A 16,552-nucleotide genomic window follows, 5' to 3' on the forward strand; every position below is an offset into this window, starting at 1 on the left:
TGCCAACCTCTGTAAGTTCATATGAGAAGCTGCATTTTTAAGTGCTTCTCAGCTATTCGAGATTCCTCTGTTGTGAATTCTCTCTTTAGCTCTTTATCCCATTTATTAATTGGATTACTTGATTGTTGGTATTTAATTTCTTAAGTTCTTTGTATATTTTGGATATTAGCCCTCTGTCTGATGTACTGTTCTTGAAGAACTTTTACCCATCTCTAGGCTGCCATTTTGTTCTATTGACAGTGTTCTTGGACTTACAAAAGCTTCTCAGTTTCATGAGATCCCATTTATTAACTGTTGATCTCAGAGTCTGTGCTGTTGCTGTTCTGTTCAGGAACTTGTCTCCTATGCCAATGAGTTCCAGAATTTCCCCCACTTTGTCTTTGAATAGATCTGGAATCTCTGGTTTTCTGTCAAGATCTTTGATCCACTTGGGCTTGAGTTTTGTGCAGAGTAAGGAATATAGGTGTATTTGCACTTTTCTAAATGCAGACATCCAGTACGACCAGCACCGTTTATTGAAGATACTTTCTGTTTTCCAGTGTATGGTTTTGGCTTTTGGTAAAAAATCAAGTGGCCTTAGGAGTGTGGATTTATTTCCATTGATCAGTTCCATTGATCAGCCTGTCTGTTTCTATGCAAGTATCTTGCATTTTTTAATACTATTGCTTGCAGTATAGCTTGAAATCAGGGATGCTGATACCACCACATGTTCTTTTATTGTACAGAATTTTTTGGGCTATCCTGAATCTTTTATTTTTCCATATAAAGATAATGGTTGCTCTTTCTCAGTCTGTAAAGAATTGTGCTAGGATTTTAATGGGTATTACAATGAATCTGTACATGGCTTTGGGCATAATGGCCATTTTTACTATGTTAATCCTACTGATACATGAACATGGGAGATCTTTCCATCTTCTAAAATGTTCAATTTCTTTCTTCAAATACTTAAAATTCTTGTCATACAGGGCTTTCATTTCCTTGGTTAGGGTTACACCAAGATATTTTATATTATGTGTGGCTATTATGAAGGGTGTTGTTTCTCTAATTTCTTTCTCAGTCCTTTTGTCACTTTTATAAAGGAGGGCTTCTGACATTTTGAGTTAATTTTTATTCAGACACATTACTGAAGGTGTTTATCAGCTGTAGGTGTTTTCTGGTAGAATCACGGGGTCACTTATGTATTCTATCTTATCACCTAAGAATAGTGATACTTTGACTTCTGTTTTTTTTTAATTCGCATCCCTTTTATCTCCTTTACTTGTATTATTACTCTATCTAGAACTTCAACTACCATTGTTGTAGGAGACAATTAATATTGTCTAATAATTATCTTTTAGTAAAGCTGTTCTCCTAAACAGCTGTATAACCAAATCACCTCACAGAGACTGGATTTATTTCGTTAACCTAGAACACAATGCTGGGCAATAGTTACTCCCTCCTAAACCTCCAAGCCCTCATAGTCTCCTAACATTTAGATTTTCCACATTATATTTGCTTTTTTGTGAAATCTTAGGTCTGGTTCATACTTCAAGTACCCCAAGATCTGTCCTCCTGCTCTGCCTTCAAACTTGCCTGTTCTCCTCTCACTCATTTCCTGCCCTCTAGCTCCTCCCCTCTTTCCTGTCCTCTGGCTCCTCCCAGCTCAACATTGTGCCTAGTTGCTTTATTTAGGCCTGTTTACACAAGAGTTGAGACAGGATGCTTAGAATAAGTATCACAATGCAATATCTGGATTGAAACCAGAGAATGGGTGGGGGAATCAGTATTTGAGTGAACAAGGGTAAGGTGTATACATTTTAAAAGAACATTATACCAACATACCATATTGAAGAGCTATGGTGAAAGCAGGCAACCTAGTGTTATCCTTGATTTTAGTGGGAATACTTTAAGTTTCTCTCCATTTAACTTGATTTTGCCTATTTGCTTGCTATATATTGTGTTTATTGTGTTTAGATATGTGGCTTTTATCCTTGATCTCTCTAAAACTTTAAACATGAAGGAGTATTGGATTTTGTTAAAGGTCTTTTCAGCATCTAATGAAATAATCATGTGGGTTTTTTTCTAGTCTGTTTATATGGTGTATTATGTTGATGGATTTTTCAAATGTTGAATTCGTGCATTCCTGGGATGAAGTTTGCTTGATCATGGTGGATGGTATTTTTGATGTGTCCCCAGATTTAGTTTGCAAGTATTCTGTTGAGTATTTTTGCATCAATATTCATGAGATTGGTTTGAAATTTTCTTTCTTTGTTGAGTCTTTGTGTATTTTATGTATCAGGGTGACTGTGTTCTCATAGAATGAGTTTGGCAATATTCCTTCTGTTTCTATATTATGGAATAGTTTGAGGTGTATTAATTTTTCTTTGAAAGTCTAGTAGAATTCTGTACTAAAACCACAGAGACATAACAAAACCAAAGGCTGTTTTTTGAGCAAATCAACAAGATAAACAAACCCTTTGCCAATCTAACTAAAAGACAAAGGGAGAGTGTCCAAATTAATAAAATTAGAAATAAAAAAAGGGGATATGACAACAGACACTAAAGAAATACAAAGAATCATTAGATCATACTTCAAAAACCTGTGCACCACAACATTGGAAAATTTAAATGAAATGGTTGATTTTCTTATAGATACCACTTACCAGAGTTAAACCAAAATCGATTAAGAATTTAAATAAACTATAACCTTTAATGAAATAGAAGCAGTCATCAAAAGCCTCTCAACTGTAATTATTAAAGAGATTTTTGCTATTGTAGAGAATACCTGTTACTTTTCACTCGAACAAGAGAAATGGTGCCTGGAAGGTAAGATTCCCCAGAGTATGAAGAGAGAAGACATTCAGTTAAAGAAAAAGTTCTTAGGGAAATAGTCTCTTTGGGCACACTCTAGAAAGAGGCCATGATGGAAAGTGTTTTCCTCAGTTTACCCTTCACACTGTTCCTCTCACTGCAGTGATAAACAGGGGCAGGCTGCAGGGAAAGCTGGCAGCAGAAGTCAGTGTCATCTGCATGGTGCTTGTTTTGAAGACATGAAGAATAGAACAGCCCTGCATCAGCAAGGCCTGCACTGAGGCTCAGAAAAAAAGCGAAGGATGCCAGATGCTGTGGGGCAGAGCAGAGTCCCTGAAAACCTTGAGAGGTCGATGAGTGACATAGTGAGGATGAAACATGAGTTACAATGGGAGGAATGGATGTTTGAGATTCCAGGAAGAGTAAATGTAAGCTGAAAAAAGCTGAGGGATTTGAAAACTATAGTGCATGTGTGTGCTAGAAGCAAGGATGACTAGATACTAGACATAATTCCTCATAGAAATACCTACTTTCAAAACATATCATTTTAAAAACCTACTCAGTATAACACGTGATGAACCACCACTTCCTGGAATTCGAAGAATATAAGACTCATCTCAGTGTTTCAAAGAACTATCTAGGCCTTGGGGCTGCACATGAATCCTTTAGGACCTTTCAGTAGTACTGGGCAGTCCTTCTTCATGATCTTCAAGGATACAAGACTCCTTATTGTGATATCAGAGCTTGAGGAATCTTTTGTGATTGGTAATCTGAATCCTTCCTTTCAAGGGAAGAAATACAAAGTCACTACACTTGAAGGCATGTATGTAAGAATGCCCAGAAATGAACCTGGTGTTTTGTTGTTTGAATCTATGCACATGGTATTTTACTTCAATCAAAGATAGTTTGAAAAGTCAGAAGTTTTTAAAGGGTTGATAATGGGCCTTTCTTCATGAGAAGAGGTAAGTACAGCCTCCATCCATAGGTAGGGTATGTAGGAATCAGCGCTGAGAGTTGGCATTACAGCAACAGGCACATGGGCACTCTGTCTGCAGCACAGAAATAAGCAGCAGTGTGCAGCCAGGACAGGGACAGGAAACTGCTTTGAGTGGAGGACTGTGACCATCTGGGGGCCTTGATAAATTTCTTTACTCTGCTAGCTAAAGTACAAGGCAAGAAAAATATTGACTACAGCACACAGAAGCAGGGAAATCACAGTAGACAGAACCAACTGATGGAGAAAGCTAAACACACACACACACAAGCACATGCAAAGAGAGACAGAGAAAAATAAAGAGAAGGAAAGAGAGAGAGAGAGAGAGAGAGAGAGAGAGAGAGAGAGAGAGAGAGAGAGAAACAGGGAACACAGAGAGGACATTCAGGAACACAAAATTCTCATGTCTTCTCCAAGACTAAATTTTGTAAGAGTCTTTAAAAGATTTTTCTTCCCTCATTTAGGGTTGCTCAGTCTGAATAAACACAAGATGGATGATTGACCCACAGCTTTGACATAAACATGTGCTGAGCAGGCCTAGAACTTGTTCAGTTCCAACAGCAGCAGGGGGTCTACTGATGGAGAGAAGCTTCACCAGGCCTCTGTTTTACACTGCTAAGCTTGTCTCAGGTCAAGAGGCTGATGAAAAAGCCAATCATCTTGAAGTCCAACATTGATGTTAACTCTATGGCCCCTCTGACTGCCTGTCTGCACAACAGTCAATCTATTTAACCCTTATTCCCACTGCATCAGTGGTGACTCTTAGTCATCCACTATTTCTTTCTCACTGTTAAATTTATTAAGCTTAGCAGGGTAGCTTCTATCTGTGCTCTGCCTGTGCCTCTGCAGTACAGCTATGGAAGTTTTTTGCCTGCAGATATTGTTGACATGTCTAGCCTCCTAGATGTTTGGGGCATGGAATAATCTTCTCCTTGTAGGTTGATCACTGCTAGACAGAAACATGGGCTAGAGATCAGAACTCAGAAGATACATTTTCAAGTAAATTTACAAATAATCAAGAAGACCTGACCTCTTCAATGATGCACCTTCTGAACTTAGGCGTCCCTGTTCCCATTATCGATAGATTGACCTCACCAGCTGGTTGTAGGCTTACACCCCCCATAACTCCCAGAGTTTATCCATGCTCTCCTTTATCACAGGGAATACAGATCAGACCCAGATTTGGAATTAGGTTCCTAAGAAAGAAGAGTTAGTTCCATCTATTGAGTATGTATCAAGGCTGTTTTCTAGAGCCCTTGGCTTTTAACCTAACCAGGTAGAGGAAAGCTCAGTCTACACACACACACACACACACACACACACACACACACACACACACACACAGTGATAATGGCTTAAAACCAAGACATAGGAACAGAAGTACTGCCATCCTATCATCTGCCATTTGGTGCTTGCCACCTGGACCTCATCCTGTCACTAGAATACACTAGGAGATGCCTGAGTGTCCAGAGGTGATTAAGAAGAAATTTCAAAGACATGCATTCTCTGACTTTTCCTAGAACAGATTAAAAGGTAACAGTTTAATTCAATAACACATGAATGCAGAAAGAGATATATAGAGCCCATGGATGTCAAGGTAAATGACCAAAAGACCCAGTGCCAGACACTCATACTCACCAAAGTTTAACCTGGGACAGTGGCTCTGAGTTTGTGATTTCATATTAGTGTATGGAAGAAATGTGGGCTCGTGTGAGTGTGTGTGTGTGTGTGTGTGTGTGTGTGTACAAAGAAATCTTTATTAAAACATGAGAAATTAAGGAAAAGTGAGAGAAACCTCCAAAAGAACACCATTTCAGAGAGGAAAGAGCTGTCAGTCTCCTTGTCTATGGTCCTCATAAGGCTATGGAAGATACTGGACATGTGCCGATGTAATAATGTTGCCATTACTTAATCATCTGGGTGATCATTCTTCATGCATGTTCCAACTTGGGATATGGTCATTGGGTCATATAACCTTTACATACTGCCTCTGACATGCACTAAAATAGATGCTGATCTTGACTGCCTGACAGCAATAGTCACTAGCTGCTGTTGACACTTCTGCCTTTCATGTGTGTCTAGTGTTGTGAAATATGTTAAGCTTTTTATTCTCTTTACTAATAAAAATAGCTGCATGGGACGAGAGAATACTGTGAGACTGCAGAAAGCCAACTGAATTGATATGTACAAAATTCACCAGGGTGAATTTGAAATTTTTTGGCATGCACTGAACAGAAGCAGGGCCAGTGTTTACACCTGGATCTCTGAAGAAATTCACAGAGGTATGACCCTATCTGAGACTCCATTTATGAACCAGCATTGATGATAGATCGTCCAAAGGAAGAGACAAGGTGTGTCTCCCAGCTGCAAGGAATAAATGATGCTGATGTCAAACAAGAGCCAACAATAGGAATATTCTTGCTCTCAACCTTGGTCAAAGAAGCTTTCTATTCAGTGACGTAATTCAGAGATGCATAACTACCTAGGGCGATGAGAGTAAGTGTTGAGAACTCAAACCTAAATGGGGTATCTATATCAGACCTTCCATGGCCAGGAAAATACCACAGAAGGAGTTGGAACACTGTAGCATCCCAATGATAGGAAGAATGCTCCCAGTGCTGAGAAAAGGAGAATGTGAGTGAAGAGCCACAGGGGAAACCTCTCTACCTACTCCTCATCACAGTGAAGCCTAGGGAACATCTTGGAAGAGAATTGGAAAAATATGTTGAAGAAAGGGAGGAGAGCTTCAAAATGTCCTCTGGATATGACGTGGATGTTGCACATCATGAACTCACAGGACCTGTGATTTCCTTCACCAGACATACACAAAACCAAAACAGCTAGAAATTCAAGTATGGAGGGCAACAGGACTCCTGAGGCCCCTCTTTCCTTACTGGGGAGATATTGGTAATTGATAGATGGTGGGTGAGGAAAGTCATTTTTTTTAGGAAGGTGGACACTTGTAGGTTCCCATGCATCAGGGGATGATCCCAGTGGATGGCACCACTAAATAGATTCAGTGGGTTATGAGAAAAAAGGAGGAATAGGGGACATGAAGCTTAGGGCACTATGTTTTCACAGTGAGGTGTTCTCATAAAGCAAATACTTTCAAAATCAAGCATGCTTGAGCTCAGAACTTGTGGCATAGTATGTTTGTGTTCAGGCTGCAGGTACCTGGGGAGCACTGTATGCTTACTGCACAGAGGTAGACAGCCACTGGGCTGGGAGTCTCTGATGTGCAGGGAAACATGCATGCTGGCTTTATTGAGGTGAGCTGTGAATCTGCCTTCTTCCTTGTCACCATTGGAGAAGATGGACACCAGCAACTCGAGGCCTTTCCCGGACTGCTGTCTGTACCAATTGAAGATGTTGGAAGCACTATCACTGAAATTGCAGTTTAAAGGGGCCATGGCTCCCTCTGGGACACTGAGGGATTCTGGGTTCTGCTGCACCTTCTGCTGGCTGCTCACCCCTGTGCAGAAAGACAAAGGTCAGGCAAGCAGGAATGGGGGCATATGGATGCTAACACTGTAGAATGCTGACAATTGCCCATGGGCCTCCCACCCCTTAAATAAACACTTAAAACATTGGTGTTTTTACCATTATTCTAGAGTAATAGAAACAACTTTTTATATACAAAAAATAAATGTCCATACTCACAATTAATCTGAAGCCACAGGACCACCAGCAAAATGCTCAAAGATTTTATCATTCTCTCTTCCTCTCTCATCACTGAAGATTCATACTTTAAGCCCTCACCCCCCAAATTAGTTTCAAGTTTCTAATGTTTCTTCTTCAGGAAACATTAAGATATTCTTCCACCAAGTAGAGAAAAAAAACACAGTTCACCACCTCTTTTTTTTTAATCATCAAACCCTTCCCCTTCTTCATTTCCCCTCTTCTCCCCCTCCCTTTCCCCCACCACTTTCTCACTCAAAATCACTTGAGACTTTTCCCCAGTCTTTGAGAAGAGCCTGCCATCTTGTGGATACTGACAGTGACCAAAGAATTGCTAAAAGTAAACATTTTTCTTATGTGAGTTTCTAAAATTAAAAATCTGCTGTCTTAGTTAAACACAAATAAGAGACATTTGTTCCAAGTCAGTGTGGGGGAACATGCATGTTTTTGTGCATTTCAAGTTAAGTTTGAAATACATCCTGTTACCTCAAGCAGCCACTTTCCTGTGGTTAATGGTCCACACTATTTCTGTCCCCAACTCTTGAGTGAGGTTCTTGTAGAATAGGAGTCTTTCACACCCCACAGCTGCTCTATGGGTCAGACCGCACACCTGCATAAAACACTTCACCTTTGACTTTTGAAGCAATGTCATCTAATTAAAGGAATTCTGGAAAAAGTATAAATGGGCAAAAGCATTAGTTACTAAAAATGGGTTCTTCTTTAAATCTAAAGAACACATTTTTTTTTGAGGCAGGGTCTGCTATGGCAGTTTGAATTAGAATGCCTCTGTTAGGCATACATTTCTGTTTGTTCACTAGTTGGTGAAATATTTGGTAAGAATTAAAAGGAGTGGCCTTCTTGAAGGATGTATGTTACTGGTGATGGGTTTAGAGGTTTCAAAACCCTAAGCCACTTCCAGAGAGCCCTTTCTCTCTGTCCTTCATTTGTGGACCAGGTTGAAAGCTCTCAACTACTGATCCAGCACTATGCATGTCTGCCATTCTACCTGCCATGATGATTATAGACTTACCATTTGAACCATAAGCCCCCATTATCTCTTTCTTCTACAAGTTATCTTGACCATTGTGTCTCATCATAATGGTAGAAAATTAAGACAGGGTGTGGTGGTGGTATAAATGAAAATGCCTCCCACATAGGTTTATTGCAAGTGGCACTACTAGGAAGTGTGGCCTTTTAGAGAAAGTGTCATTCGGGGTGGGCCTTAAGTTTTTAAGCGCTCAAGCCAGGCCCAGGTACTCTTTCTATCTGCTGCCTGTAGAACTGGATGTAGAACTCTCAGCTCCTTCTCCACCATGTCTGCCAGCATGCTGTCATATTTCCTGACAGGCTGACAATGGACTAAATTTCTGAACTGTAATGTAGCCACAATTAAATGCTTCTCTTTATTAGAGGTGCAGCTGTCATAGCATTTCTTCACAGCAATACAAACCCTGACTAAGACCTAAAGTCTCTTTTTGTAGTACTGCGTGGCCCAGAACCCACTGTATGAATCAAGCTGTCCTACGAATGCTTTTCATTTTCTATAATAATTTCATTTATTTATTTTAATTATCTTTATTTTAAATTAAAATGACTTTTAACAAATATAGAGTTCAGATTCCCTTACAATACAGCATTGTATTCTGCATTAATGACACACCTCTGTCCAACTAATGAGCCAGAACTATCTGATGTGTATAGCACAAGCCAAGAAACCCATTGTAAAATCCTTTCCCCATGAACACCTTGCTCTTTAAAAACGAAACAAAGAGAGTTCTCAATAATGAGTGACAAAAGAGGCATAGCAACAGCATAAGAAAACACCCATCATGCCTTAGAAAATGTCTGAAAATTCAATATAAATCGTTAAAGACAAAGTGTGGCCATCACTGAACAGTAAGGGCATATCTCGAAAGAAAGAAAGAAAGAAAGAAAGAAAGAAAGAAAGAAAGAAAGAAAGAAAGAAAGAAAGAAGGAAGGAAGGAAGGAAGGAAGGAAGGAAGGAAGGAAGGAAAGAAAGAAAGAGGGAAGGAAAAGAAAATTGGCACTTCTAGTCCCAGAAGCCATCAATAGTCTGTAGTCTCTATGATTTCTCTTAATGAGAGTCCACAAGAGATGGACAATCTAGTTATTTACCTTAGAATATCAGTGTTTCATTTATAAGTGAATTTACCAAGTACATAGTCACTAATGGGCAGTATCTTTCTCTTTTATATCTTTAGATATCTCATCCCACCACCTTCAGGCTGACACAGTTTCATAGGAAAAATTACTGAACTTGCTAACTCTCCTGTGTTGGGCATTCTCTGGATCAGCTTTATGGACTGTTCTTTCCTCAGCAATGCCATTCTAGAGAAGTTCGGGGCAGGTTTCCTTGCCATTGTCCTCTGGGTTGGTACTGAGCTTCTTGGACATGCGCCTTTTTACCTTCCATCAAATTTGAGATTTGTGGTCAAGGTTTGTTCAACCATTCCTCCTTTTTCTCAGTCTTTCTCCTACGATAATTGTATTGATGTCTTTACATGAGAAAACGTTCTGTGGGTCTCAGATTCTACCCATTCTCTCTCTCTCTCTTTCTCTCTCTCTCTCTCTCTCTCTCTCTCTCTGTGTGTGTGTGTGTGTGTGTGTGTGTGTGTGTGTGTGTGTGATTCCTACTTTTCAGATTGGGTCATGGCAATTGACATTCAATTTTAAGAATCTTTTATTTTGTGTGATAAAATATGTTGTTAAATCATTCTAGTGCATTTTTAAAGTATTTCCCTCCACAAAGTAACTCCTCTGCCTTGGTAGAATCCTGGGTTATAGGAAATACACTCAGGTTCTTTGGGTCGATCCTTAGGGAGGCACCTGTTTGATAATAAGTTTCACTTTGATAATAACAATCCACTACATAGGCATTATACAGTTTAAAAACTGTCTGAACCTGAGAATGGGGAAGGGAATATAAGGAGAGAGAGAGAAAGAGCTAAAGAACTTTAAAGACTACTTGAGGAGTGCTGTAGAAACCTAATATAGTAGAAGCTTCATAAAATGTATACATATATGAAGTTGATCTAAATTAAATTGCCAAATAATGGGGAAGATAGAGTCCCAACTGGACATCACTTGTCACCAAATGAAGCTTCCATTACTTCTGATTGGGTTATATCTAATTGAGCTGTTGGCCAAAGAGGTCCCATGAGATTCCCCAAACAACCCAAGTTGTTGTCAGGACTATACATTGCTCTCCACAAATTAATGGCAAAGTCCCATTGCTGAAATCAACACTTACACAACTCATTTATCATGTAAAGCTTGAGTTGGTGCCTATACATAGCTTTTGCCTCTAGGTTCTAGCATCTTCGTTATAGAAAAATATTCTGCACACTACCAAAAGACATATGTAAGCACCAACTCAGCTACAAGCCCTTTGATCTTCAATGGTGTCTTGTATGCAAGATGTACTAAGGAAATTGTGGCAAAGGTTGTGGCAGTAACCAATCAATATCAGGACTAAGGCCCACGCCATGATATGGAGCTCCTACCTGACACTGCTTGGGTGACCAAGAACCTGATAGTAGATATCCCGGAGACCTAGAGCAAAAGAAAACACTATTATTCTTTAAAAATGTAATAATTAAATTATTTTTAATGACATTCTGCCAAACTCATAAATCAGTGTCTTGGTTAACCATCAGCAGATGGCAAGAAATACAAAGACTCACATACAGATGTTATACAGAAAGTGAGAGACCTTGGAACCTTCAGCCATAAATGAGATATCTTCATCAAATCTCTTCACTCCACTTCTTAGAGTTTAGGGAAGCCTGCTTAAGAGAAAGCAGAAAGAATATAAGGGACAGAAGGGATTGAGGACACCAAGTAAACAAGGACCTCTAAATCAACATGATCAAAGCTCATATAAATTCAGAGAGACTGAGGCAGCATGCATAGTCTTGCACACATCTGTTTCAGGTCCTTTGGATATATACATATAATTATGGCTTCCAGTTTAGAGTATATATGGGATTCCTGGATGTATGAACAAGTGGGTCTGGCTTTTTTGTGCCTTTTTTGGGCTCTTTCTTTTGAATTGTTTTTGTCCAACTCCAAAATGTTAGCTCTGTTTTGTTTTATTTTTTATCTTTTTGAACGCTGATTCTTTTTGTTTTTTGAGATAGATTTTCTCTGTGTAGTCTTGGTAGTCGTAGACTCACTTTGTTTACCAGGTTGGCCTTGAACTCACTGAGATCTGCTTGCCTCTGCCTCCCTGAGAGCTGGACTTCAAGTATATGCCACTGTACCTAGCTCTTGGTTGTTTTCTAATGAGAGACAGAAATGTGTTAAATCCAGATAAGAGCAGAGAAGGGAGAAAATGGAAGGAGTAGAGGTCATGGAAACTGTATTCAGGATATATTATGTGAGAAAAAAAATCTATTTTCAATAAAAGGAAGAATAAAGAAACATGGAGCAGAAATAAGAAAATACAACTTTTATTACTTTTATTGTTAGTTTTTGTGCAGGCAAATTTTATCTGCTTTTTGGCTCCTATAGATGGGTCAGCTGCCCTAATAACAGGATTTTCTTAACATGAGCCTCTGACTGAAGGCAACATGATTTTCATGAGACTTTAGTGAGTATGCAAATGAGAGAGAGAGAGAGAGCCTATTCCCTGTTCCAATTCATTATCTTATGCATGACAGGATAGGGGTTGTGAAACAAACAAACAAACAAACAAAAAGCCAGAAGATTCACAGTCTATCATTCCTCAAGTCAAAAGCTCCAGAGTGTGTCTATCCCTTCTTTGTTCCTCTGAAGACTTCTGGTGTTTATTGAAAATTGTTGTTGTTGTTTTGGAGAGGGTTTTCAAAATTTCAGACAATATGTTGATTATGCTTTTACCCTCACTCAACTCCTCCTAGATTCTATCCATCTTCCTACCCATCCAAATTTATGTCCTCTCACTCTCTCTTTCTCTCTCTCTCTCAATCTCTTTGTCTCACTTACTCATTTGGGCTCACTCTTGCTCTCATGCTCTCTCGCTTAAGCCCTAAATAAACCCAAAACAACAAAAATAAAAACAACAACAACAACAAAAACAACAACAAATGAGACAAAACCCGCCAAAACAAAGAGCTCCTCACAAACATGTTTTTTAAAAAACAAAATAAAAATAAACAACAGCAACAAAAACCATGGAGTTAATTCTATGTTGAACAACTCCTTGTTATGGGAAAATGGTGTGTGGTTTGTCTACTCAGTGAGAAATCTACTGCAAAAAAAAAATCGTTTTCTCTTTCGCAGCAGATATACATTCCAAATAGCTTCATTATTATGAGTAGGACCAATTATCCTACCCTTATTCTTTCTATCAGTTCTGGGACCCTGTCTGGTTTGGACCTATGCAGGTCTAGCGGATGGTACAATTTCTAAGCGTGTATCTCTGGTGCAATCCTTTTATCTGTGACACAAGAGTGTGGTACTGGTTGCCCTCTGTGCACAGATGCATGGCTCAGCCTCCTAAATTATTTTTCTTGACATTCTTGGCTTCCTAGATGTTCCTTTGACCTCTGTGCTTAACTGAAAAGGCTAAGGTTTTTCCATCTCCCCACCTCATGGTAACTCCCAGGATATTCTGCTTTCCTATGCTGTTGTCTTTCTCTCAAAAATCTATTAAAAAAATCCTCCAGCTTGCTTTTCAGTCTATTTTAAAGTTGTCTTTCTAATGATACTAATAACCCCAAAAGCAAAATTCAGTTTCCCCAACACAGTGTTAGAAAGACTTCTCTATCACCTCTGCCTCCCTGAAGCCTCCAGGAGCAGGTTTTGGTGCTGGCTGTAAGTACCTGGGGAGCATGGTGCACCCACCACACAGATGTAGGAGGCCGTGTCTTCCGGCAGGGAGGCTGTGATATGCAGGTTGCTGTGCTTAGCATCTGCATCCAGAATTGCTGAGTACCTTCCATTTAACCTTTTGTTCTCTGCATATGTCATGATTGCCAGAGACACAGGACCTCTGCCTGTGTCTTGTTTGTACCACCTTAAGTTGTTAAAGGGGCTCACACTGTATTTGCACTGAAGGACACAGCTCTCTCCCTCAAGTACGACCAAGGATTCGGGACTCTGCTCCACTTGGGTCTTGCCAGCCACCCCTGTTCAGGAAACAGTGTGAAGTTCCAGACATTGATTATCCACACTTAGCACTTGTAGTTAGCATCTTTCCTTACCCTATACAAGCATCTCAGGTTATCTAGAAATAGGTTGATTTTCTTCCCTCCTTCCACCCCAAGGTGTTACATCTTTCCCCCAAATCCTACGGAAATGTTCTTTTCCCCTGGCTAACACCTCCACTCACTTACACTGAAAACATGGCCACAAAAGCACCCAGCAGGCACGCAGGTGCTTCTCCATTTTTATTGCAGAAGTGTGCTCCAAAGCTGCTGCCTCATTTCCTCAGCTCTTTCTTGTACATTAAATGAGAACTCTCAAGAAGTACCACCAGCCAATCAGAGACCTGATGCTCACATCAGCAACTGGAGACAGGACCAATGCCAACACTGGCATCTCACAATCAGAGCTATAGTTGCTCAAAACCTTAGAGCAAGCATTTTGTGGTTGCTTTTTATGGTTAGTAAGGTGATGCAGAATGTAAATTCTTCTGGATGCATAGAAACCACAGTAGAGTGTCAATACGATTGTATTTCAGGGCCTCAGTTCAACTCTGGCTCTACATAAGACAGCTAATATCTACTTTCCTTCTCTGAAAGTAGATGCCTAAGAACTTTTGAAAGTTTGAATAGAAAGGATTCACAGTAGAGGCTAATGATCATGACTAGCCTGAACTAGGTCCTCACTTAAAATGTAAATTCCTTTAGAATGTGACTTTTCCTCCATTCTATTTGCAACTTTGTCACCAGTTTCAAAAAATGTGCTTTGTCATAAATGGGTATATTAAAATTCTGTTTAAAAATATTTATATTTTGTCGGGGGCGGAGCCAAGATGGCGACTAACACACACAGTTTCTGAGCGGTGGAATGGCTAAACTTCTGAGTTGGTGAGTGGAAGGACCTCTAACCCAGGAAAACAACATAGGTGAAGCTTTCTAAACAACAGGGAACATCACAGGAGGTGAAAACTTTAGTCTAGGTTCAACCGAGGACTTGTGTGGGGAAGGTGAGAAATGACCCTTTGATCTTCTGGCACTTCCCTCCCCCAGACCTCCTTCCTCCTCAGCACAGTGGACTCATCTTTCTCAGTGCAGACCTAACTGCCTGGGGTCTGCAGCCGCTGAGGCGGAGCTCCAAGCCCTTTATTGGCAAAGGCCAGCAGTACGTGTCTCCGAGTCCCAGATTCGCGCGGTGGCTGCACCATTCTCCCAGGGCCCGTGTCTGCTAGATGCCATACTAGCTCTGCAGGATCTCAATCACTGACAGTTGGAAGGTACGGCGCGCCCAATCCCATAGTGACAGAGAATATGCTATAAACTCACCAAAACCAGGCAGAAACACCATACAAGCTAGGCACACCAGGCGCTAGGCCTCCCAAGCTTGGAGAGCACAGTGAAGAGACCCCAGGACTTCCCAGAAAGCATCTGGACTAGCAACCCAGTCTCCAGTTACAGCAGGACTTTCTAACCTGGCTGTGGAGCAGCACTGAGCTGGCGGGGCACATCAGCCCTCCAGTTTAAGACTAACCAGTGCCAATCCAGAGAACAGAGAGCCTGGCTGCCCCAATCCCTACCAATGTGACCACGCTGAAATCTCCAGCTGCAGCAAGACCTCATAACCTTGCAGTGACAGCAGCACGGAGCTGGCAGGGGGACATCAAAGAAGTAGGGACAAACCAGAGAGCAGAGAGCCTGGATACCCTGATCTCTGCCAACTGACCTGCATGTAAGTGAGTGCACCCTTGAGAATCTGCAGATCCCCAGATCCTGGGTCCTTCTAAAACAGAAGCCAGGCATCGAACCCCCTCTCACCCATATACCCACTTTGGGAAAGAGAGGGGCACTTGGGACATTGAAGTTCCTGCTCTGTGGGTCTAATTGAGGAGTTAAGGCAGTTAATGCCAGAAATTGCACTGCGATCATCACTAGTGCCTGCAACATATACAGTGCAGAGCTCCTCCCACACACCCAAGGGTTCAACATTAGCCATCACTCTGTCCCTCGAGACACACGTTCACGCACACTTAAACACACACACGTGCACGCATGCACGCTTGCATTTGCCCCTTTTGCACCTGCGTACTTCTCTCCCACAGGTACATCTAGTCCTCAGCACACGCTAAAGACATGGAACCTCTCTCAGCTTCCTGAAGAACTCTCCAGACACCAGAGAGATAGTACCAGTCTGATCTGCAGAATCCAAAAACAAACAGGGAAGGTTTCAGATAAGCCAATGGCCAGAGGTAGGCGAAAGAACACTTCCAAAATAAATCAAGACATCATGACTTCACCAGCAAACCCCAAAATCGATGGATACTCCAATTCAGTAGAAGCACAGGAAAATGATTTTAAAGCCATAATTGCCCAATTATTTGAGGCTCATAAGGAGGAAATGAACAAATCTTTCAAAGAGTTGGCCAGTCAATTGGAGCTAACGAAAGAAGAAATAGACAAAATCCTTAAAGAAACACAGGCAAACATAGCCAAACAAATAGAGGCACAAGTAGAGATAAAATTAGTGGCATGTAAAAAAGAAATGAACAAAGAAATAGAGACCATCGTAGAGAGACAGGAATCCAAATTCAAACAGATGAAAGAAATGGTGCAAGGCATGAAAACAGAATTAGAATTAATAAAGAAAACACAAACTGAGAAAACCCTTGAGCTGGAGAACTTGGAGAAAAGAAAAAAGTAAGCATCACCAACAGAATACAAGAGATGGAAGAGAGAATCTCTGGAGCTGAAGACACACTTGCAGAAATTGATACTTCTCTCAAAGAAAAAGTAAAATCAGAAAAGTTCCAATCACAAAATATCCAAGAAATCAAGGATGCTATGAAAAGACAAAATCTAAATAGGAATTGATGAAAAAGAAGACTGAAGGCTCCAAGGTCCAGAAAATATTTTCAAGAAAACCATAGAAGAAAATTTTCCCAACTTAAAG

This window comes from Meriones unguiculatus, chromosome 9 (genome assembly GCF_030254825.1).
Source record: "Meriones unguiculatus strain TT.TT164.6M chromosome 9, Bangor_MerUng_6.1, whole genome shotgun sequence".
In the NCBI taxonomy this organism is placed as follows: Eukaryota; Metazoa; Chordata; class Mammalia; order Rodentia; family Muridae; genus Meriones; species Meriones unguiculatus.